The sequence below is a fragment of the Trachypithecus francoisi genome, unplaced genomic scaffold, assembly GCF_009764315.1.
Source record: "Trachypithecus francoisi isolate TF-2019V2 unplaced genomic scaffold, Tfra_2.0 Lachesis_group13, whole genome shotgun sequence".
Classification (NCBI taxonomy): Eukaryota; Metazoa; Chordata; class Mammalia; order Primates; family Cercopithecidae; genus Trachypithecus; species Trachypithecus francoisi.
The window spans coordinates 106,974,869-107,001,206 of record NW_022681458.1 but is presented as its reverse complement, the minus strand read 5'-3'; the positions used below and the strand labels follow the sequence as shown (position 1 = coordinate 107,001,206).

Here is a 26,338-nt window from a genome sequence, read left to right as displayed (position 1 = left end):
CTGCTGGGAAAGCATTGGCGCCTCAGAGGGACTGAACTGGGCCAGAAGCCAGTGGAGTTCCACTACACTACTTTTCAAGACATTATCTTTACCTTGTATTTTAAGATGTTGACACATCAAAATCAAATTACTGGACCAAGCTCAAAACTTACATTTATATGCCAGGATTAAATGCTCTTTTTTGGCAGAAAAAATGTTCAGATTTGCTACAGAATCTCATCCAACGTGGAACTGGCCTGAATGAATTGTGTAAATGAGACAATCATGGTTCTTTTTCTCTTCCCCTTTCCTCCTATTTTGTTCCCCAGAGTGACTGAATATTTGACTCAATTCACTACTTCAGTGGATGGGCCATTGTAGAACTGGGCAGCAACTCCCTGGGGGGCAAGTCCAAGATACTGGCTCATGTTTGCATTTATCACTTGTGTTTTAGATTGGGCTTCTTTATCTATGTGCCTTCTTTAGCTCTTCCTTGTTTAATGCCACTGCTTGTTTATTTCATTTCCATAGCACTTTCCCATCCAAGCTTGTTAGACTATATGGAGAGCATCATGTTCAGAAAAAGCAGTGGCAAACACACACAACTACAAAAATGTAAATTACACTCTGCCTGTACTTGGCTAGCACAGGGTTACTTTTCTCCATGATTCCTCTTTGGTTCCCAGTGGAGATCTAATCTCAACAGGCTTTCTTCTCCCACCCCCTCTCTTCTGCCATTGTACTTTTGTTTTGTTCATTCTCATTGGAAGCCTGGTGGTGACTGGGGTCTTTCGCATCTGTGTGTGCAGGGTTATGGGAATTTCTAATCTCGAGCTTATTTTCTAACCCTGGCACATTCAACTATTTCTTACACACAACGATGCCACCCTTTGTTTTTTTTTTTAACCAAGTCTACCTTATTCCAAATCCTTTCTTTGTTCACTTATGTTTAAAAATTTCTGTTCCCACTCTTACAGTCTTCATTACTGACATCCCTTTCCCTGCCTGGGTTATCCTTTTAATGTTTCTAACCTAATCTAGATTTTGAGAGTAGTGTTTTTATTAAGAACCAAAGATGACTATGTTGGCAAGTAACTCATATTATAAGTAAAATATGCATTTAAAATATAAATTGGGAATTTGAGCTAGAAATGGAAAGAAAAAGTTAGAATGAGTCTTGTGCTTGCATTCTCCTTCTACAAAATTTGTAATCACACAGTTAGATAAAGTTCAGACATCTTATACTCTTTGACTATATTGAAATATATGTTAATGAAAAGTGATTGTTCTCTAAAAGAATCAAATGTAACAATGTTTAACATTCATGATTCTTTATTTGTCAAAAATAATTTAGATGTCATTCTCCTTTTTTTTTTTTAAGAAGCCCAACAGAATGACCATATAACTATTATCTCATATCCTAGATTATAAAACCAGGAGACCAAACACAAACAATGCCTCAGAGAAGAAAAGTTGTGTCTTAAGAATCAAAGTATTCTTGGGTATCGTAAGTGATTGCTGACGTAGAGCAAAGTGTTAATGAGAATGGGCTGGCATATTAAATCAGAATGCACATTGAAAGCAAATTGCCAACCTAAAGGAAAATATACATATCATTGTCTCTGGTGAGGGAGGGGCATAAATAACTACTAAGATGTCCATACATGACATACTCAGAAGTCATCCTTGATATCTTTTTTTTCCAGACAGATTGCAAACACAAGTCTTTCTCCCATATGGATGTGTGTGCGGGGGCGGGGGGAGGCGGTGGCCTGAAAATGCAGCATTGATTCTGGGAAAACTGAAACCTGGGAAGCCTGGGTGTAATAGTTCAAGAAAACAGAAATGTTTTTCTTTGGCTGTTGTTCCTGAAGTTACTTAAATGAGACTCATTGGCTATTGATCTGTATATATTGAGATTACAATAAAACATAATGGACCAGTTTCTCTCTCTCCTGGCTCACAGGATTGGCCTTTTATCTCTTGAGGGTAATAAATCATGGTCTTGGATTTAAGAAAATATTCTGGGATCTGGATGGCAGCTGATTTATTTTTAAGACAGTGATGTCAGAAAAAAAAAAAAAAAAAAAAAAAGCATAACCCAGAATGTGACTGTAGTGCTTACTGGGAGAATAGCGACTGCTGTTCAAAATATTAAGTAAGGCTTCCCTACTTTCAGAACCCATCATTCCACAGCAAGCTGAGTTGAAGCCCCTTACCAACATATTCACATCTTTCTTTACAATGGCACTTATATTCTTTTGATTTCCTTTTTTCTGTGACAGATCCTAGCTGCTCTATTTATCTCTTGAATCTAATTTGCTCTATGACATCAAGCTTTAATGTTATCATTATTATTTTGCTTCTTTTTAAGCATGCATGGTGTGCCAGGCATTGGATAAAATAGAAAAGATAAAATCCCTGCTGTCGCTGGGCTCACACATTTAAAGAGATTTGACGGGCAAAATATCCTGTAATTGGCAATAGGTAGTCCTCATGCTTCCCCCCGCCCCTTCTCCCTTTTGAAGCAACTTCATCTCTCTGAACAAGCCTAAGAAGTTCCCTAGATCAAAGATGTCAAAACCCAGAAGGGTTTGGAACAAGTGTCAGAGAGTAAGCAAACGACTTTCTAAGCTGTGACTCTGCTCCTCGCCTGCCCACGTGCTCTCCGCTGTCTGCACTCCTGTCTCACCTGGGCTGACTCGGACTCTCCACTTCCTTCGCTGCCTCCGGCATCAGCTACCCAGGAGCCTAAGGCGCTCCTTCCCGCAACTCCGGTCCCCGCGTCCCGGGACTGCAAACCCTTTAAACAGAGGCCCCAGAGGTAGGGGTTTTCCCAGGCTCTGGTAGGCGTGGGCTGACAGCCGCTGGGAGCCCCGCAACAGGGGGATGTCCAGGCAGGTATGCACCCAGCTCCTGGCGTTTCCCGGAGTCACCAAAATGTTTCCCTTTCTCTCTTCCCCACGTATGCTGGTGGGGGTACTCCCCAGCTAGGATTTTCTTTGTCTTTTCTCCTAGTAGCACCGAAGCCCTCTCTTGCCCTGGGACTGCAAAGGAACGCCAGACCATCCGGACCGTGCGGGATGGCTCGATGTGTGTGTTTTATGGTGTGTCTGAGTGTCGCGCATGTGTGCGTGTTGGGGCGTGTTATCAACAGGGGCCTAGGGCACCCCCACTCTCTCTTGCTCTTTTCCCCCATCACTTCATGGATCTCCGAGGCGCAAAGGGCTCGACCCTCTCCTGGGCTTAGTGGCTTGGGTACTTCGGCTCAGCTGAGCTGGGGAGTCCCCTTACCCAGCCCGCACAGGCACCCCGAAGCTTCAAAGTTGCGGCAAACAGTTGCGGGGAGCAGAGGAGCTGAGGTCGAGGCCAGCGCGCCCGCGGCCGCTAGCCCTGGGGAGAGGGCTGAGCCGAGGGTCGTGCGGGTGCGTGGCATAGTCGGGAGGAGGCGGAGGAGAGGGGGAGAAGGAGGGGCCGGCGGGGAGCAGCTGCCGGGGGAGGCGAGGCGCAAGGTGGCTCCCCGCGGCCCCGCGCCCCGCGGCTCCCGGACGCACCAGGCAGCCAATGGCTGTGCAGAGGTGTACAGCAGATGGCGTCCGACTGCGCCGTTCCTTCTTCCTCCTCCTCCTTCTCTTCCTCCTCCTCCTCCTCCTCCAGTGCTGAGGAGCCAGAGTCGCCGCCGGGTTGCCAGACGCTGGAATGGGTGGTCTCCCGATACACACCACCATCTTTCTTGCGCTCGGGAAGCTTGGGGCTCGGCGGCTCCCAGAGGCTACGGCGGCGGCTCTGGCGAGACGGGTGAGTGCGAGCGCGCGGAGCCCCGAGCCGGGTATGCCGGGCCCCCTGGCCGGCCGGCTGGGGCGGGGGGTGGCAGCGCCGGGGATGGGGGCGCGCCGCCGGCGCAGACTTTGCTCTCTCCTTGCCGGGCAGCCTTCGTCGCCCCTTCTCCCAGCCAGACGCGGGAACTTGGAAGAGGATCTTCTCGGACGCCCCTGGCTTGGGGCTGCGGGAAGCATGGGCTGCCCGGGGCGCAGTGTGCGGAGACCCTCTGGGCGGGCAGGGACGCCCCACGCGGCTACCTGAGCACCGATCTCATGCAACGGGACGGAGCCCTGGGACCGGGGCAGCAGGAGCTCTGTTCCATTCACCTCCAGCTTGCTTTGGGGGATACTGGTGAGGGAAACCGGGGGTCTCCCATCCTGCTCAGAGAGCCTCGGGGCCCAAGATCCAAGGGCCGGGAGTTGCCCTGCGGGCTTTGCAAACAGGTTGACTGAGGGTTCCCTTTCCCGTAGCGCTGACTGCTAATTCTGCGCGTGGGCATTCAGTGCCAGTGGAGGATAGCTGAGCAAGCCAAGAAGTTTTGCAGCTTCCTCTGATTTATCAGTGGAGTGTCAGGAGGCTGCAGCAACAGTTTACATTTCCTCTGTCCCTGCGGGGGCTAGGGACAAGCTCGGGTCGGACGTGATATCCTGCAGTTTGTGGAGAGGAAACTGGGAAGGGGGCATGAGAGTGAGGGGCAGGGGGGAGGACATGCATATTTTCTACTGCATCGCCCGTCTGCACCTGTCCCATTTACTCTCTTACACATCCCTCAGTATTAAAGTTATTTGCATATGCAAATATATCCTGCTCTTTGTTGACCGCGTATTTTGAATTTGAAGTTGGAAAGCTTGACTGCGGACAAGGGAATGTTGAGGAGGGGGCGTTAAGCTCTCTCACTCTCTTTTTAAAGACAAGAAAAAACTTTTCGTTGGCTAAGGTGGTACTTTTTTCTTTTGGAATGTCTGAGCTCTGAGCTTCCCTTAAGAGGTATTGTGATATTTTCAATACTGTATAGTCACGATGAAGTTCGACTAAGATTATGGGACCGTGGCATATTCTACGGAAGATAACAGGGTTCCTTGGTGCTCTGTTCATTGCTAGGGTGGTCTGCTGGAAGCCGGCAGTTTCCCACCCTCAGACTCCTTGGTGCTCTTTAAATGACAGTCCGCCTGGTGTTTCTCAGCGGTACACCTGTGAGTGCTCTGTTATCGTGGAAATGGTAACCCATGCAGATAGGGCTCATGCCAACCAGACTGTGGTGGTGGTGGGGTGTGTGTGTGTGTGTAAATATATATATGCGCGTGCGTGTGAACGTGTGTGTTTGAAGTTTCCTTTTGACAGGTAATCTTTGGGTGTCAAAGGGATACAGTTATTTGTCTGGCAGTGTCAGGGTAATCTGAGTTTGTCGAGTAACTAGGAGGAGGTAATCTCCAGGGAAGCCTTTTTGTGCTCTTGACTCTACTCAGCAGTTGGTGAAGGCTTCCTGAAAGCCACTTAGGGTGTTACTAACCAAATCAAGAAGTCTTCCTCAGTGGTGAGTGAAAACTCCTGTCTTTGTGGGTTAAAAGCTATTTATAAAGTTTCTGTCTTGAGGCTTCACTTTGATACACTGCTGTTTTTAAACCTTAGTGCCATTAATAATAGGAGCCTTCTTTCGAAACATAATGTGGCCAGTTCTCTGTTTTCTGAGGGTAGTTGATCTAATCTGGTCGATTCTCTGGAATTGTTTTATTTTCTGTCACTGGGAAGTGTGTGTGTGTGTGTGTGTGTGTGTGTATGTATGTATGTATTTGTGTGTGTGTGTTTTCTTCATCTACCTGCTGAGAGCTGAGGGTTAGAAACTCTTTTTCATGCAAATTTAAGTGAAAAAATTATGAAGAAAATTCCCCTGACCCAGTAACAATATACACAGATACTTATCAAAAAATTGTGGGTGTCATTGTTGACTTTAAAAAGGTGAAATAGTCTTGTATGTATCAGCACAGACAGATCCAGCAGCCCGGAACACCTACAAACCATTCAGGGTTTTAGAGATTCTAGATTAATCTGTGATAAGGGCTTGGTGATACGTGGTCCAGGAAAGGGCTGCCTGCTGCTGGTGGACTTTGATTGTCTGTTTGGAGGGTTCGTAATACGATGAGCTCACTTTATGTCAACCTTAATATTTAAATCAATACTTGAAAAATGATCTTACAATATTTCTTAGTATCCCGGCCCATTGTTTTCCATCAAAGTTGTTGATTGTTAGAGAGTTGAAAGACTAAGAAACAGGAAAACTGTTAGGTAGAAAATAATTACCGATCATATAAACAATGTAAACACAGACTCTACTGCTTGAAGACTGACGTTAAGAAATTGATAAGGAGAGGTACCTTTCTGTTCTCTGCTGAGTGTGCCTTTTGAGAGAAAGTAGGGAAAGAATTAAAGGAAAATGGTACTAAATTGTACTTCATCAGAAAGGCTGTGAAGGACCTTGTCTGCTTGCTATAGATCCTATTTCTGAAGGAATAACTCTTTTATTAATATCAGCCAAAAGAATTTTGTCCTTAAACAATAGACTGAAAAAGCAGAATAAAAAGATAGGCATTAAGTTAAAGGAGGGGGAATGTCCAAACAAGAAAAATTCTAAAGCATGTCAACTCACTTTAATTATACTTCACAAATTGAAACTGGGAGTCATATGATTCCTTTAAAGAAAAAAAGTCTTGCCAAAACTTCAATTCTGCTGTTCTGTACACTTTACAAAGATTAGGCATTAAAGTAAAAACATCATGTCAAAAGTTTGAATAGAATGATGACGAATATTTGACTGGTCCTATTTAGTTAACTGTGAAAATGACAAATGATACAATATATTAAATACATGATTAAGATAAACAGATTAAAGAATTCTAAGTAGTGACAACTATACTACTTGATGGGAAAAAGAGAATAGCACTATTAAGGCTTCAGAGATGCTCTACAGACAAAGCATAAAGGCTGGGTCTTTGAGTAACTATTGGGTATTGTAGTATCAAAAACAACATGACTTACTTAGATATGCTGTTGGATTTTTGAATACGGATTGCACATAAGTGCTTTATATTTTCAAAAGAAGACATTTCCCAGTATATACCTATAAAAGAAGCTGCTGCATTCACTGTAACGCCAGGTAGCTTCCTAAATATAACACAGGTCCTTAATTTAGAGCTGTTAACAGGATTAATATATAAGTGATAATTAGCACGTTAAACCTGAGAAAGTAGAGGGATTTTTAACTCCACTTCTAGTCTAGAAATTTACTATTGTGAATTTTAGTGGGGTCTGTAGTTTAACAGATCTAAAATCACAGGCACCTTTGCTCCAAGATGATCAACATTCTATTCCCACCCTTTAAAACTTCTCCATCTACTGAGATTATTTTGTTAATGTTTTTAGTAGGATGTTCATGGGTGGTTATTCTTAATAGCTAACAGTGGCTATTTCTGAAATGAAGCCAAGGAGGATTAGGTAGTTCTTGGTCATCTTGTAAGTATCTCTTGACAGAAGGAAATAGGAGTCCCAGTCACTGAATTCCTACAATTATGCTTTCATTCTAAGCCATGAATCCTGGTATGGGCTAGTTATACAAAATAGAGAGACGTAGTTATTTTGCCAGGTTATAGTCCACCAGTGACTTAGTATGATCATTTTGTTGCTACCACATCAAGCATTTCATTTGAAAGGGAAAATTAAATATCAGTGGAACCCAATTACTCTGTATGTTTTGGTAAAACTTTGAAACTAACTCTAGAGATGCTGCAGAATAATTTCACTGCTGGTAGGGACTCATGCTTTTGGTAACGGGAGTTGAATCTAAGCGTGGTTTCTAAGCTGAACAATGAAGTCATCTGGCAGCTAGAAGAACTACTTTATTTTAAGTGTGTATATACTGTTGTGATGACTAAAACACAGTATGTATAAAAGCTTCGCTAATTTTATATTGATTTTTGGTTACTAGGTATTTTTGCAATTTATGGATTCTAAAACTACAACTCTTTGCTGTGATGTGGAAATCATAGAATTTTTTTGACGTTAAAAAGAAGAGGTCCACATACTAGAAAAGGTTAGACATTGACCTAGACGCGGAGATCTGTGAAAGTGTGAAAATGTTTCCTGCATGAATAAAAAAGGCTATCATTGTTGAACTTAGGTGTTTTGCAGCAAGGAACATGATGCTCGCTTTTGATTTTGCCTCTCTAGGCATGTTTTAATTATGAGCCTCTTGTAATTAAATATGCCGTAGCTAAAAACAGAATCCTAAGTAACTAATGCACAAACGATTTTTCAATGCCTTGACTTGGAAGAAACTCATGGCCGTGTTCCACTTGCCTGCATGAGGGCTGGCTGTTGATTTGTGTCCTAGTGTTATGTTAGCGAACAGCTCATTACTTCTGGAAGAATCACAATGTTGAGTAAAGCTCTGAACTTCGTGGCAGTTAGGCACGATTGCCTTAGTCTTAGACTGCAGCTTTGTAGCAATGCATATTTTAATTTTGGGTGCTTTCAGATGGTTATTTTTAAAAGCATACCATGTAGTATGCATACATGAAAGATTTTAATTATAATAAGACTAAGGCTTGCAGTAATCTCTTCTTGCAGAGTTTGCTTCTGGGCTCTTCTCTATTGATTTCTGCCTTTTGTGCTTACGTTAGACATATTCAGGGCAAGTTAGACAGTGCACATTGATACATTCTTACTGGCAAAAATATTGAACTACTTGTAAAATAGATTAACTTGTAAAAATATTGAAAGACTTGTGCACCAGTAGGTCAATGAGTATTGCTCTGAGCCATCTACAGTTCCTACTATCATCCTGGTCCTACAGACCACTCCCCTTAGATCACTTCTTGAGAGAGCCACTGGGTGTCACCCACCTGGTATGGCAAGGGGGCCTTGGGACACACTCCAGTGATATTTCCGAAAGCTGTTCTGATTGGCTTATGTCCCAGACCTACCAATTGGTAAATATTTTAAATATTATCCCTAGATATTTGTACTCGTAGCAAGAATAAATGCAACCATTGGCATTATCAAGTAGTTGATCATCAATCTGTTTACATTTACATTTTAATTTTCTCTGTGTCTAACATTTCTAGCTGTTAAAACACTTGAATATTGTTATATTTATATTATCTAAGAGCCCAAAGGTATCAAAACCCCTTTCATCTGAGTTATCAATTCATATAAAGCCACTCTACCTTCAATTTAATTTGTTTTCTTAGGAAATATAAAATAAGGATATTAAGCTCCTTTCTTCCTGTTAAGAGGAAGAGCCAAATTTCTCACCGAGGTCGTCTGCCAGAACTGTAAATTCTTCTACCCCACAGCTGTCTCAGACCACTTAATTAAAATGTATGTAAGTGGGAGTAGTTCAACAAGGCTTTTTTCTTTTGGGGAAAAAGTAATTATTTTTTTCAATCTCTGTTTCTAGTCTTCAGAATTAACTCAATTTATTTCATATTGACTTCCATTCATTTTCGTGATTAAATATTGTTAGTAGGCCTTTCATTTCATCTGACTTGACCCATTCTATGAACTGTAATATCTTCTGGCCAGTCACAGAGAGGCAAGGGATGTTAATGACTTTGAGGGAAATTTTTTGGTGCTTTCTTCTGGATCTCTTCTAGCTAAAACTAAACTCCAGCACTGCTAGATGGTCCCTGAAAAACGTAACCTAAATTATGCTGCTTTCTTGAACAAACAACATAGGATTCCAGATACTACATCAATTTAACACTTGCCTGTCGTTAATTTCCTATTATCCACTTTCTTCTTCTTTGAGACCTGTCTTTTTAAAGTCACCCACAAACTCACACTTATTTAAAGTGGCTGAAAATATTGCTTTCCCTGTTCCTGTGGTCCCAGTTATCCAAATTGTATCTATTAGTCAAAATTCACTTCCAATTATACTTCCACTGAGCTTTCACTGATGATGCCAATTCACAGAGCTCTCTCTCGGTCCGAACAACTCAGGTGGTAAATTCTAATTTTCATGTTTGGTTAAATCTATTTTCTTATTAGCATCTGTGTGTGGAGTTCTGATGGTAAAGGATTTAAATGGAGAAGGGCACCACTCTCTACTGAGAATTCTGGAAAATTTTGAAGAGGAGAATGTGATGGAGAGTAGGGGCCTGGGTAATAACAGCCATTTGAGGATCTGTAAGGTAAGACTTACCAATATCCATGTAGGCAACAAGTGTGACTAGTAATTATTACTATTAATTAATTACCTATAAATTGCTGCATACCTAGCTAGGTACATTAGAATTTGTTTGTCTAGGCCGGGCGCGGTGGCTCAAGCCTGTAATCCCAGCACTTTGGGAGGCCGAGACGGGCGGATCACGAGGTCAGGAGATCGAGACCATCCTGGCTAACACGGTGAAACCCTGTCTCTACTAAAAAAATACAAAAAACTAGCCGGGCGAGGTGGCGGGCGCCTGTAGTCCCAGCTACTTGGAGGCTGAGGCAGGAGAATGGCGGGAACCCGGGAGGCGGAGCTTGCAGTGAGCTGAGATCCGGCCACTGCACTCCAGCCTGGGCGACAGAGCGAGACTCCGTCTCAAAAAAAAAAAAAAAAAAAAAAAAAAAAAGAATTTGTTTGTCTAATCCTCATAATAATGTTGCAAAGTAGGTACTGTTATTTAGTCCCATTTTTTTTTGTAATAGGAAACAGAATCCGAGGGACCTCTAGCACCTTGTCTAAGGTGAATGCAACTGGTAAACCACAGAGTCTAGATGTGCATCTAGATTATTGAATTGCAAGGCCCATTCTGCTTCTGATAAACCAGACTACCCTAAGCCTGAGGTTTTACTCAGCGGGTTCAGTCTTTTCTGCTGCTGGAATTTATCCAAAATGCAAGAACACACATACTTACCTACTGCCAAGGCCTCTATAGTCAATGGAGATGACTGACAGGAAGAATATTGCTGAATTATTTCTACTTGGGGGTAGAAGCATCATTTGGAAATACGGAAAAAGGCTGCATTTTGATTTTGCACAGACCTTGTTCATGAAGATTATATTGTCTTAAACTTGTAAAGAACTAGATCTATTCACTTGCAAAAGTGTTGGCTTCCTGAGGAACCATTGGGAAATTCAGAAAAGACAGATATATTTAGGAAATCCACACCACATTCCTTTGTATTAATGGCTTATCATTAGGACAGAACTGTCCTGCCAACTATGCAAAGCATTAGCTTTTGCAATTAGCATAAAGAATACAAAAAAGGGAAAATGAGTTGTTTGATGTAAGGGGTAGTTGCTGGTGGGTGCCTGGGTCACTCCTGTGATCTGGTCAGGTGAGTGCCCTTGTCTGTCCTCTTTGCTCTAAGTATATCCCAACTGGAAACTGTTCTCAGTCAAAGAGGACAACTTACTGAGAAGAGGAGACCTGTTCTTTAGTTGAGCATGTGTAAGAAGTCACAGTTCTGAAGATCTGTTTCTTGAAAGTATTTTGATGGCTCCGTATGAGTTTTCTTGACATGAACTTTCATGAAAGTGTATAATAAACTCATTTCCAATACTAATTATTTCTAAACAAGTATATTGTTGGAATCTGACCAGTTTCTCTCTTTGCCTCTGGCAGAATCATATAGGAAGAAGCTCAGAAAAGTCGAAGTTGTAAAGAGATTTTTACTCATTCCAGGAATGAGCTTTTTCACATTCAGGGCTGTCTAGAAGTGTGATAGGCTGTCTCAGGGAAATGTGAGTTACCCGTCTTTGAGGGTATTCAAGCAGAGTATGAGCAACTACATGTCAGGGTGCTTTGCAAAGAGAGGATGTGCACACTGAATATTAGTAGTTGAGATTTATTGAACATATACTGTGTGCCAGACGCTACTCTACATGGATTAACTTATGAAATCTTCTCAAAAAACTTATGAGGTTGATTGTATTATTATTATTTTTATTTTACAAATATAGAAATAGTGAGTGATTTGCGCCAAGTCAGGAGTTGCACGCAGGCAGTCTCCTTCTAGAGCAGTACAGGTCCTTAGAAATTGAACATGAGCCACAAATACAATTCGTGTATGCGATCTTATATTTTTTAGTAGCCACATTAAAGAAGAAAACATTGAAATTAATTTTTATAATATGTCTTATTAACCCAATATATCTAAAGTATTGTCATTTCAATATGTATTGATTATGAAAGTTATTAATGTGATGCTTTAGATCTTTGCTGTATTACATCTTTAAAACTCAGCCTGTATTTTACACTTACAAGCACATCCATTTTAGTTCAGACCAGCCATGTTTCAAGTGCTCAATAGCCGCATGTGGCTGGTGGCCACCATGTTGAACATGCCTAGAATCTGTACTATTAACAGTTCTACCCTACCACCTGCCTATTGACAGAAGAGGGTTTCCTTTTCACGGTAGACACCAGACTACATAGTAGAGGGTTTCCTTTTAACTGTACACACAAAGACTACATAGTAGTCTTTGTAGTCATAGTAGTTTGACAGCTATATTTTAATTCACAGGTGTAAATTAAATTAATATAGTAGTCATAGTAGTCTACTGTGTAGGCTTTGTGTGTGAGAGACCATTCATTTGTTTATTAATGTTTTCTTTAGATATCAGCATGGATAATCTATTTAAAAAAGAGAGAGAGAAAAAAAAAAAAAACACTTCCATGACTGCTTTCAAGAGTACAAATTCAAAACCCATCAGATAGGAAGATTTCTCTCTATCTCATTACTCTCATCTACTAAAAACTGAATCCCACATACCTTTCATTTTAGAAGAGGGGGCATGTCTAGCTTGCTTCCACTTTACAACTCTTCACACACATTATGAAATCACCTCACCCTTCTTGTTTCCAGCCTAATAATCCCAGTTTCTTTTTTTTATTTTGAGTAGTTTGCTAGTGTGTATGTGTAGCCTAATCCATATGAAATGAGCATAGCCTAAAAATAACCTTTAACTAAGATTTTAAGTAACCAGTTTTTCTGATTTACATTTAATGCATATTTCTCAGCCCTCTTTTACTATATCTTTATTATAATGACTGCAGTTGGAGATGACATGCAGCCCACCAAAGTGATATTTCTGATCAAATGGTAGTAATTTTTTGGTAGATTTGATTCATTTCCTGGCAGGTAGCATTCTTCTCAGTGATCTGAAGGGCTTTTCTCAAGTTGAATTTCTGACAGTAACAGACCCTCTGGGCTGTGACTTGCTTCAATTGAAAAAACAGAATGTGACATGCCTTTCATTGTGTGCAACATATAAAAAAAGTCCTGTGTTTCCTTTGAGTGCAACCTCTATTCAGCTGTACATGACAATGTGAAACATTTTAATAATTCCAAGCCTCTTTTGGTGGGGGGATGCATATTTCACAGGTAGCTTAAATCTGACTTTAGTTACTTTTTAAAAGAATATTAAGAACAAGACATCTGTTAGAAAAATTCTAAACTTCATAAAGAAGAACTACCTTGTGGAGATGGACTCTAAGACTATGTCATGTAATAGTATGTGCATGATTATTAGATATTTCATTTGGATTACAGAGTTGGTGGAGGAAAAACATAATGCTTGTGGACATAATATATTTCCAGTGAAGCACTTCTTTTATTTTTATTTTTTATAACTAAGCAGTTTTCACATAGCAAGACAAACAAATGTAAAGTCCAAGATGCATTTGTTTGTAAGCTATATGAATAAATTCAAAGAGTATTTATCGGGCACCTGCTGTGTCCATGCATAGAGTAGATCCACGCAAGAGGTAAGATGCCAGTTCCAGTTTCTAGGAATTTACAGTCTACCTACAGAGATGTGACATGCACATTCTCTGTCCTTGGCAAAGCCAAATCACTTTATTTATATATGTCTATCTCTCTTAGTAAGTATGAGCTCCACAAAAGCACAGAATGTATCTTACTCATATTTGGATCGTTGCCACCTTGCAGGATATGTACACAACAGGTATGTATTGAATTAAATGAAAGGAGTACATTAATTTAATTTACACTTGTGAATTAAAATATAGCTGTCAGGCCATATTTACAGTGGGAGCATCTATATAAGATTTGCAATTCAAATAATGTAGACAAAGTCTGGTGTCAGTCTTTTTCTATTCCTGTGACTGGATCAGCTCTGCTCACTCCATTGGTGACTTGTAACAAGTTAGGGCACTAGAAAAAGATTTTCATCTGAAAGGAGTAAGGGAATGTGGACCTCTTTGTTCAACACTCCAGGATTCTATTCAGATGTATGCTTAATCATACAGTCATTCAATATAAAAGATTATTTTGTTCGGGGGATAAAGAACCTTATCATTCAGTCACACTAAGTGATCTTTGGAAGTATGCATATGGGAGGTGGGAAGTGGAGCAGGATAAAAGTGTATTCACGTATGCCTGCATAGGGCTCCCAATGTCTCTTGAAGAATATAGTGCTGAGCAATACCAGGAGGACCATTTAATATTTGTGAGCAAAAGGAATCAGTTAAAAATTAGAAATACCATATAAGCTGCAGAGGTGAGGCCCTTTAAGTTTCCCATTAAGTGCATAGAATATGCTGCATTGCTCGTTTAACTATTTGAGCCAGTTACAGAACAGTGGCAGTTACCCGTGGGGGCGTCAGATCATCAAGAAGACATTTCTTTAGCAATTTCCAGGCAAGAAGTTTATTATACTTTGATAGATTAACATAATTCTTCTCAGCCTACTGGGTTCCTCAAGGCAAATTCAGCCGATCTTTATGTACTGGTTGCCTGTAGTGTGAAATATATGTACAATGGTTGGCCCAGTCAGGGTGCACAGTGATACCCAAGAATTGGCCATGCTCTTAAGGAATTTTCACAGAGTTTTTATGGAGTTAGGAGAACAAAGAAGGATGCTTCATGGGTAATTATTGAATCTGTGGGGTTTTATAGGTGAGTAGATTCAGCATGGGAAGAAAGGAATTGGGCTCCCTCTCTACCTATTTGTTTTTGTCACAATTTTCCCCACGTTGTTTGGATTCTGGGTTATATATGCTAGTCTTAAACATGAAGTATTTATACTTTCTTTATTCTTTAATATAACATCTTATTTCATGGTGTTTTGAAGTCTAGGGGTTAAGAAACCTCTTCAAGATTCAACAAAAACAAAAAACAGCAATAACAACGCTCTCCTATGGCCTCACAATGTAGGCAGAAGGTTTATCTCTGGTTTACTGGTCCACCTAGAACTTGATAACATTCTTAAACTCTGTGTTTTGAAAACCTGTGATGCTCACAGCATAGTCTAAATAAAGAGAGACCCAAATCCTTATAATCTAAGATAAACAATTTTGTCCTGGCATGTGTCAGTGTGTGGCAGAAAAATGTACATAGGGACAGAATTATCCATTGATTTGGAAACAAGGTTGGCAAGCATTGATGTTCAGCAAATGCCTACAAGATAAAGGCACCTGAAATAGCAAAGCAGTTATTCAGCCCCAACAACTGAAAGCCAAGAGAGGCTCAAAATAGTATGAAATAATTTATGCTCTGAAGGCTTAGGAAGGGGACCTAGGCAGATGGAAATATGGTAGAGCATTCATGTGTGCATGCAAACCCATGCACACACTTGTGCGCTCACACACATATGCGCGCATACACACACACAACCAGAAAGAAAACATACAGGTATTTGAATGATAGGAAAATGATTCTAAGATGAGAAATGACAGGAAAAGAGGAGAGAAGAGGAGGCAAACAATTCAGCTGAAAGGGAAAAAACATTCTCAGCTGTGTTGGAACTCGACATGTGTTCAGAAATATCATCTGCTCAAACCAACAAATGAGATAATTAGAAGGGGTAGAAGGAAAGAAACATAGGGGTCCAGAGGTTTCACCAGTTGCAAAGGTGGGAGAGATCTGAATAACACAATCAGATTATGCATTATCTTGGATTTAGAGAAGCTTTATGAACAAGAGCAAAAACGAATGGGAAAGAAATGAAATGTGGGTGATGTAGTGAAATTGAAGGTTACTTATAATGTACTGTCAGAAGTTCATGTATGGTACATGAGAGCCCAAAACTTTCCCATTTAATGCTAAGCAACTACTCCTGACTCTGTTTCCTGTTACTGCCTCATCTCTTGCCTTCCTTTCAAATTCTAGCTTCTGAAACTAGTAGAATTTGCTCAGGGTCTCCACTTTGCACTCACTCTTCAAATCACCAGTCTTTATTCTGCCCCGACTGGTCCTGCTGAAATAGTTCTGGCCAGAGTCATGAATTACTTCCCAGTTGTCAAATCCAATAGACATTTTCCAGTCTCTATTTATTGTGATGATTAAAAGAAGAATCTTAGTATATGAGGGGAGCCAAGAATGGATTGGCAAAGTTCCCATGATCCTGCCATTTTGATTATCTCTTTTAAAGCTGCCAAAATAACTACTGAAGATTTAGACAAGGAAAATGAGTAATTTTGGACTAAATGTAAACTGAAAAAGATTGACATATATGATACTTGGCCAAAAAGAATAGCTACCAAATAAAGTTAAAATTGGAATTTTAGGTTTTGGAAATGGAGAAAGACACAGATAAAAGGGAAAAATAATTAGAATTTATTAGTAGAAAATACCACAATGCTTTATGGAAGAAACCCTGTTAACTCTGCAGGGGATGAGGGGAGATGTTGCCTAATACACAGACATATTCCTCTTCCTAGAGGACTTTGAAGCCAAAAAGTTAAGTGGCAGAGTGTTAAAGGAATGCATAAAGGTGAACATGTAGTCAGACACAAATGTCCTTATGAGCACCAAGTGATTATTGGATCCAGAGTGTGCAGAAAATGAAGGGCCTGCTTGTAGAATATTCTGATTGACAGAACTATCAGGAAATCATCTTTCCAAGAACATCTACAACCCTCTGTCTGCATAGTTCTACGTTTGCTTTCACCCTCCTCATGGCACCAGATTAATTTGCTTTCTTCACCTTGCTTTCCTGCTTAAATTCTGTCATTAGATCCACATGGTCTAGACTGGCATTCAAAATCGTACACTCTGAGGTCTCATACTTAGTTTTCCACCATTTGCTTCTGTAGTCTCCTTCAGTAGATCATCAGTGGCAGCTACACTTTGTCCCTAAAATAAATCCTGTACACGTCTCTCTCCTGTGACTCAGTTCAAGCTTTGGTGTCTCTTCTGCCCCTCTCTGTATCATATTCATCCAGTCATAGCTGAATGAAGTGGATGTCTACCCCCACACTCTCCACCCCATGGTAGAACCTGCCTTCCACAGCGTTTAACCACGAGTCCATCAATGTCCTACCCAGGAATTCACACAAAAGACAACCCAGGGGTTCCAAAGTTCTCTGAGAAATGCTTTGATGCATCTTTTAAAAACTCCTCTGTTACCTATCTAATAATTGCTCCTGGGATTTCTCAATTAAATTCTTAGCTATTTCTTTACATACTGTAGGTTTATTCCATATTTACTTTTTCCTCATTAAAAAAATCTGGTCAGAAACTGTCACCTTAAGGAAATTCAAGAGAGAGAAGAGAATGAAATGAAGAAATGCTAGGTCAGTCTTTTTAAAGAGAAGAGATGCACGGATACCTCTATAAGCATTAGGAACAGACATTTACTAAATTCCTTCCCTGGGCCTATAAGTCAACTCTAAGGTAAGGGAGGAATTTGGACACTGCAGAGAGATTTATCTGTAGAAAAAGAATGCATCAGCTCATTTTTAAAAGAGACTTAGGCCATCAAAATCATCCCAGAAGTACACTTGAAAATCCAACAAGTCAAGCAAAACTATGGTTAATGATATACTTTGTGTTTATCACAGCTGGCATTAAGTTTATAATATATTACAGTTTACATTAGAGTTTTATTTTTATGAAGTGTATAAACTTGAGTACACTGGATCTTGTTGTATGATTTCTCCATAATTATCCCTTTTTGGGGACACGTGAAAAGGCTATATATATGTGTGTGTGTGTGTGTGTGTGTGTATGTGTGTGTGTGTGTGTATCCTTTTTGAATGCCAAGTCCTTGATCAGGAAAACAACTTCTAATCATAATTTATAATGTTTTTCCTTTGGGAAATATGTCCAATTTATGACCCAGTTTCTCAGGGCAGATTAGAGTAGAAAGAAAAGTGTCTTTGTTGGTGTGTGGCATTAGTCTAAATATTGTTATATTGTAGCTTAATTTATGTTGTAGCCTTTCTTTTCTTAAGAGTATTGTCACTGCTTGAAGATCCCACACCTTGTATTATATTTGGAATTGTCTCTATTATGCTGAGCACATTACTGGGTATACATTAGGAGCTAATTTAAGTGTTTCTTAAATGAATCATATTAGAGTAAGAAAAAAAGTATTGGAAACTTCATTGAACATGGGTTAATCTTGCTTTGATGATTTAAAGTTCCTTAGGGAACTTGCAGTATTCCCCAAAACACTAAGAAAATCAATTACCATTGAATGGCACTATAAATTCTGTTTATTTAAATTTTCTGGGGTTTTTGACATGTAATATATGGGATTTTGCTCTAAATAGGAATAGATATGCATGTGCACAGACCCATTTGGTCTACAATAAGCCTATGAAAAAAATGCAAACAAACTGGTTATTGATGCAGATAGGGTTATTCGTATGGAGGAGTTGAGGTCCAGCCTGCTGAGAAAGGTCGTGTATTCAGAATACCATGGACAGAACTTGTGGAAGAGAAAGAGTCTGGTCCAAATCAGTAAAATTTAAAGGCCAGAGTTGAAGGGATGTATTAACTAAGGCTGTAGACTGGCTGTCCAACACAGATGAGGTGATTTTTTGAGGGGTGTGTATGTGTGTCTGTATGTATTTGTGTCTGTCCATCTTAGTCTGTTTTGTGCTGCTCTAACAGAATAATTTATAATTATTTATATTTATATTTATATAAATATTTATATTTATAATGAATTATGGATAATTCACAAATAATTCACTCTCTCAAAGTTCTGATGACTGGGAAGTGCAAGATCAAGGCATTGACAAGTTCCTTTGGTTCTAACATGGTGCCTCATTGCTGTGTCCTCTAGGGAGGAGGAACATTGTGTCCTCATATGGCAGAAGAGCAGAAGAGAGAATCCACTCTTACAGCTCTTTTATAGCAGCATCCGTCCATTCATGAGTGCATGTGCCCTCATAGCCTAAGCACCTCCAAAAAGTCCTAACTCCAAATACTGTTACCTTGAAGGTTAGGAGTTCAACATATGAATGTTGGTAAGACACAGACATTCAGATAATAACTCTGTGTGTGTGTGTGCATGTATTTGTATTTTCTCTTTCTAGCTCTGTCCCCCCAACTCATTGAATTTGATTTCCTTTATGCAAGGAGAGCAGATTCAAGTTTTCCCTAATGATCACCTCTCTTTAGTATCTAATGTTCACTTGTTTTTCATTTTCACTGTATGTACGGAACTTCTCCCTCCCCAAATTATTCCATAGAGTAGTGAGAATCATCTGACAAAGTCTTTCATATATAGGGCTCTCTTTCAAAAACTTAATTTTTTGAACAGAGTGTTTAAACAGTACTTTTAGTTTCTTTATCCAAAATCTGATCTCTTTCTATGTGCATTTAAATCTAAAGGCATTTATTGTTTTTTATGCTCTTCACTGAAAAATCCAGGCAGCAGTTTGTTACTGCTCCTCAACATTCCAGAGAGGTGTAAAACAGGCCCACACTTCCACCCATAATTAAAGAGTAAAATAATTAGTAGAGGGTGGATAGCCATAGTGAAGGCCAACATCGATGCCTCGAATGCCTGTGAAGAATGTGAAGAAGCATATAAAGACTATGTGTAAAATGCTTCAGGCAATGTGTGAAAGCAGTTTCAAAATCACAATATGATTTCTTATAATGTGATTTTCAATATGCATGTATAACAGGGTTAATAACAAATTTTAATACACAGATGTTTTTAATTTAATAAACATTATCAAAAATTAAGTATGTGTGGGGAGTAGGGTGGGGGGTCATTGTGCAAGCTGGCCTGACACGAATTAATTTGTATTTTATAATTGGGAAAATGGGGCCTTGTATTTTGACTATTTACCAGTTCTATTTTTTTTTTTTTTTTGAGATGGAGTCTTGCTCTGTCACCCAGGCTGGAATGCAGTGGCATGATCTTGGCTCACTGTAACCTCCACCTCCTGAGCTCAAGCAATTCTCCTGCCTCAGCCTTCTGAGTAGCTGGGACTGTAGATGTGCACCACCATGCCCGGATAATTTTTTTTTTTTTTTTTTTGTATTTTTGTACTTTTGGTAGAGACATGGTTTCACCATGTGGCCAGGCTGGTCTCGACCTCAGTTGATCTGCCCTTCTTGGCCTCCCAAAGTGCTGGGATTACAGGTGTGAACCACCGTATCCGGCCACCTACTTACCAGTTCTATTGGATACTTGTCTATGTGTCCAGCTCCTTCCTGCTACTCTAATATGGCCCCTCCCCTCTTCCTGTGCCTGGCAGGCTCTCCATGCAGCCCCCGTCTACCACTTCAGCTCGCTGGCCTTTTCCCTGACCACACTCCTGTCTCTCCCTCTGTCCTCCTGCTGCTTCACCCTGGCGTTCCTCTGATTCCTTCTGTCTATGCCCTGCTTCCTGTCTCCATGGCCATGGCTCTTGCTACTCCTTGCTACTCTGCTCTTCTAGAATGTGGTGAAATAGCACCATTGCCCTTTCCTTCAAAGTATAGTCTGTTTGATTAACATGTGATGTATACATTTTTGAAAATCATCATGCTATGCAAAAATCACAGAATGAAAATCCACAGGGCTTATGGGAAAAGGAGGTAGGGCACAACATTAAAAAACTCCCATAGTGACACGTAAAATAAAAGATAGGAAACTAATACAAAATGCTGGTATGTTTTTGCGTGTGTAAAGGGGTTAAGAAATGCCTAAATACTTCAGTAAATGTATTTTATCTTGGAAAAGATCTGAAATGTACTTGTGGAAGTAGGCTTTGGAAAATCTGCTTGTAAGTTGCGACATGGTAGAAGGGGTTTACCTGTGATGTGTGTGGAAGTTCTAACGCCAGAAGAGGTGTGTGCTTCTGCTGTTACTACCTTGCTGTGACTCCTTCAGGGTTCCAGGTCTCTGTTGGTGGCTCCACTTCTGGGTTCTGCTAATTCCACCTCCTTCATTGGTCTCTCTTTCCTCCTTCTTAGCTGTAACTAAGCTCTGAATTGTTTCACCATTTCCTGTTTGTATTTCAATTGTCAAAAATACCCTTTGAATGAGTACCCATCTTAAATTCCCTTCATTGAACCACTTAGCTGTGTTCAGCTAGGTGCAGATTTTTGCTTGTTTACCTGGTGTTTCTGCCAGATGAAATGCTGCATAGCAAACATGAAATTATGTTATTCTGTAGAAGTAGAGAGTAGAATGGTGGTTACCTGAGGCTGGGGTAATTGGGGGGATGGGGAGCTGTTGGTCAAAGGATACATAATTAAAGTTAGATAGGAATAATTTTCAAGTGATCTATTATGCAGCAAGGTGACTATAGTTACTGTGGATATATTGTATTCTTGAAAAACTTAGAGTGTGCATGTTACATGCTCTTACTACAAAAATGATAACTATGTGAGGTAATGCATGTGTTGATTCGCCAGATTTAACCATTCCACAGTGCGTATATATATATACTTCAAAGCATCATGTACTTGATAAAAACATGCAATATTATCTGTCAATTAAAAAAAGAAAAACAAAATAGAGGAATGACAACATTCAACAGAGGAAGATCACATTATGCTCAAATTGTTCCCTAATATATGAATTTCACATTTCAGAGCAAACATCCAGGCAGAACTGACTGTACACCATTGCAAACTTAACCTGAGCAGTGTGATTTTCCCTGCACACTCATCTTCATTATGTTAGACACTGTGAAGACGGTGTTGGCTTTTGCTCGTGTTTGTAACCTCATCATCCAGCACATTGCCTGGCATTTGAAAAATGAATGAATGAATCTTTTTGTCCATTCTCTACTTGTCTTGTTTTCTCAGGACCCTTGTACCTGCCATATACCTTATGAGTGAAAGGGTTAAAGGCTGATTATGGCTTAGTGTGTTATTCTACTTAGCTAGCAAAATTTTGGGATGGTTGCTTCATGAATTATCTATGTGGTTCTCATATCACGCAGAATTGAGCTGGGAAAACAGTACATGCCAAGTGGTTCTCATTGAACCAAAGGGAATTTAAGATGGCTACTCATTCAAAAGGTCTTTCTGACAATTGAAATACAAACAGTAGATGGTGAAACAATTCAAAGCTTAGCTACAGCAGGAAGGAGAGACCAATGAAGGTGGTGGAATTAACAGAGTCCAGAAATGCAGCCACCAAGAGACACCTGGAACCCTGAAGGAGTCACAGCACTGCTGAAAATGCTGCCCTAAGGGAGGTAGAGAGGCTAGAAAAGCCAAGAGCTTCTCCTGGCCTCCCAACCTCAGTCTCCTGCCAGGACCTCCAATTGGAAGACCATCATCAGAAGTTAGTTGGAAGGGCAGTGTGGGAATTGTAATCTGCAGGATTCAGCCCCCCTCCTCACAGAGGAGAGCAAGAGTAAGGTAGAGAGCCCTGAGGCAAATGACTGGTGGGGACCCACTGTTTCATCACCTCCTTTTCAACAAGTTAGTTAATCAACGGTGTCAGTGCTGCCTGTGAATCAGTTTGTGAGAGTCTTCTTCATCCATTTCGTAAGAGAAATGCACGGCAGTTAGGACTTTAATTAGAGTTTCCTTGAGAGAACTTCCTGGTGAATGGATTGTTTATGTTAAAAGTGTGAAGCGTAGGCCACATAGATCCAGCGAACCTGAGGGTTTGTTCTAAGAATGTGTGTTGTGAGGAAACTTCTGTTTCCTAATGAGTCATCATGTGAAATACTTTTTAAAAAAGTGGTCTCTCTTTAGTTTCAAGTCACACTGGCAATATGGTACGACTCACCTTTACCCTGTCTTATATTTCTTGCAGTTTGTAGGCAATATTGTCATCCATAAATTATATTTCTAGCTGAATATTAAAGTATTCTTTAGGGCAAAACAAAAGGAATCAAAATGGAGCTTTTACAAATAACAATTTTGAGCACAGACTCTGCAAGACGGAAAACATTCTTTCTATTTGGGCTGCCTTTTATTTGGTTCATTCCTTCTACCATTTCAAACAACAATGCTTTCTGCTAGAGAAATGGCCAGGCACAGTTTTTTTTTTTTTTGTAAGACATTAAAGGGCTTAGGTTATTGCTTAGGTTATTTATTTTGTGGGCTCCATTCTTTGTTTTGTTTTTTGTAAAATATGTTAAAGAAAATTTAAAATGCACAAATAGAAGGCTGTTAAATTATTGATGAATTTATTTCTTCAAGAAGGAAGTATTATAAAATAAAACACAATTCAATTTTAGTAAATGTGTCTTAAATTTCCAAAACCCTGAATTTTTTTCTATCTCATAATATTTAGTTCTGAGCTTCAAAGGTGTTATATGCAAGATACTTTTTATCCTTAGTCTATAAAATTGTCATCATGATGAAATATTTGTTAACCATTCCTCTGTTAGTAGCACTGTGAAGTACAATTTTCAAGGCTCTGTAAACAGGGATACATTATTATACTAGCTACTACCAATATTTTTAAGCCACGTACTTATGCATGCAAATAAGGAAATTTCTTAGTTGCTTTTCCTCTGGCATAACAATCTCTATTTTCATAATGCCATTCAGTCTAATGGCAGAAAATATAATCTGAGCTAATTGTAGGTTAACTTCACCATGCCTATTTTTTTTTATCATTCAATTCTGGACATTACTCCTACCTTTCTCCCCTGGTGGCACTTGTGGGAGGGGCTTCTGGCCCGCAGGAGTCTGCCATGATCTGAGCTGGCATCCTCTGAGGTGTTAAACCATTGCTGCTCCTGGGTGTTGTCTAGCCTTCCTCACACTGGCCTCTGCGGCATATCCTACTGCCCACGTGCTCTTGTTCTCCAGTCCACACCGCCCTCCACACTGCATCCTTCAGCACTGGGATCCATCAGGTCTGCTGCTTGCTCTGTCAAAACCTTGCCCTTCTTATCACCAGGATGATGTTTAGCTGGTGCCCCTACCCCTCAGGTGAGAGCTGGTGAGGCAGTATAGCCGCTCTGCCTGGCCCCTGGCTGCTGTCACTACCCTGCACCTGGCCACAGCAGTGTGGGGACAGTGAGATGTTGGGGCAGCGGCCACTTTCCCTTTCGGAAGGACCCAGAAGGAAAGCAGGATAGGGCTCCCGGGGTCTGAGTGCTCTCCACCACTCCCTTTCATAGAAACCCAAACTGCATCCAACTCTTGTTTTCCATTGAACGTGTTTGCTCTGTTTCAATCACACAAACAAGACCAATCTGTAAACCCCAAAATAAAGATTTTGAGATTTCTGTTTTCTGATTCTCTTGTAGACTTCCCCTTGAGGCAACGAGCACCTTATTAGGTGGAAGTCCTTGGGATTGCCGGGAAAGCCTTGGAACCCCAGTTCAGAAATTCAGTAAAGCTGGATGAGAATGCCTCACTTGATACCCAATACATGGTCTTAAACCACGTTGTGTAACTCCTGGGAGCCTGTTTTATAACATGTAAAACGAGATGATAATATCCAGTTTGTATGGCTATTATGAAGACTAAATGTAGTAGATTAAGTCAAGGACCAAGCCCAGTGACCAAACAAATGAGTTCTTTCCACTCCACGTCTCCCCTCCCCACTATAGTTTAGAGACAGAAAAAAGTTTGACGCATAAGGATCAAATAAAATCAGAAAACAAACTCAAGTCCGTAATTCAAAGTATTGCCCATATAATCATGTTGAGGCTAACCCCTGAAAACACAGTCTTGTGTTATTCCAGAAGCAGTGCACATGCAGTGTAGAAAATTAGACAATACAGACAAGCAACAATAAGGAAAAAAGTCATCATATTTCATCATGTAGAGATAACTATTTTAACACTTTAGTGTATATCCACTTTGATGTGTCTTTCTGTCTGTATACATGTATGTATGTATGAATTTATAAATACATTTTCATCTTCTGTAGTACCAAAGAATATTCACATTTTTCCGGTTGTCACCAAAATGCCTTTCACTGCTGCTTTTCCTGTCCAGCATCCTAAAGAGGACCACGTATTGTTTCTGCTTGTTATGGTTCTTAACGTTTCTTTTACCTAACAGCTGCCTATTTTTTAATGATGTTGGCTTGTTGAAGAGACCTGTTCACTTTTCCTGTGAAATATATCACCTCCTGGATTCGTCTGATTGCTTCTTCAATGTGTTACTTGGCTTGTTTCTCTTGTATTTATTTAGTTAATCGGACGTTTCATTTAAAATGTTCATCAATAAACATTTTGGGCTTCACTGGCCTTCTGTATAATTCAGATTGCACCGTATCAGAGTGCACACGGTCTCTGTGATGCTAAAAATAATGGCTGGATTAAAACGATGACACTGATATTTCCATTGTGCAGTTACGTGTTTCCCCTTCTGTCAAGAAATTACTTTCTTGTGTGTGTAGGCTTGTTTTGGCATTTCATAAATGTCGATGATTTCTTATCAGTCATTCACCTAATAATTTTAGCACCATTTAAAATGCATAAAGATATTTTGAATCAAAAGAAATGTTTAAGTATGTTGTAGGGATGGAGATTGGCATAGTATATTTAAAAAACGGGGTACATCAGCTTTCTCTGTTCAGGTTAATGGGGTGGCAGATTTTAGCAGTCTTTGAGTGAGGTATATCTTGGTGGCCAAGACATACAAGGTTGCCAGAAATATCAAGAACTGAACCTAAAATTAAGAAGAAAGCGTAGGGTAATTTTAACAAGAGACTTTGAGTTTGTATCCAGGATGAGTGTAAGGAGGAGAGTCAAAATTTAGAAAATGATGGAATTCATAATCCAATGTTATTCAGAAAATGTAGAGCACCTTAAAAATGAAATCTAAGAAGCTTCAAAACTTGAAGTTGGATGATTCTTTTTTTTTTCAAGGGAAGTTTTGAGTTGGAATATTTTTTTCTTTATATCTATATAGTATACTTTTGATTAAGTATCTGAATTTTATGAGCTCTGACAATTTTTTCATAAGCCCTCTCTTTTTAGCTCTCTAGGTGTAAATTATTCTTTTCTGTTTGCCAAGAGTAAGTTACCCTGTGCTCTGGCACAGTGAATATTTCTCAGGCTGCTGAAAGGATTAGATGGTACTGGATTCTTATAGAATTTCAAGGACAGTTTTAGGAATAGGTTGCCGTATAAATTGTGCCTACAATGTAAGTTTACAAAAGGAACCAACATTTCCATTAAACGTGTCTGCTCTGTGTCACTGGACTTGGTCCTTGACTTAATCTACTACATTTAATCTTCATAATAGCCCTACATCTCGTTTTACATGTTATAAAACAGGCTCCCAGGAGTTACTTCCCTCGTCTTTTTGTCCTTTTGGATGTTAAGATTCAAAATCTCTTGGAGATTTGGAGTGGAATCTGAAGTTTTTCTTGGCGAATATAAATATTTATGGTTGTACTGGGTATAGTAGATTGTATTAACCT

General features: G+C 40.0%; 1 protein-coding gene across 1 annotated transcript in view; it reads left to right on the top strand.

The window, feature by feature from the left end:
* The first annotated feature begins 3,478 nt into the window (after positions 1–3,478).
* The window catches only part of THSD7B (thrombospondin type 1 domain containing 7B), a 927,497-nt gene continuing 904,637 nt past the window's right edge, over positions 3,479–26,338 (top strand). Inside the window, 1 exon segment of the mRNA XM_033231647.1 lies at positions 3,479–3,777. The gene's annotated coding sequence lies outside the window, so the exon portion shown is untranslated.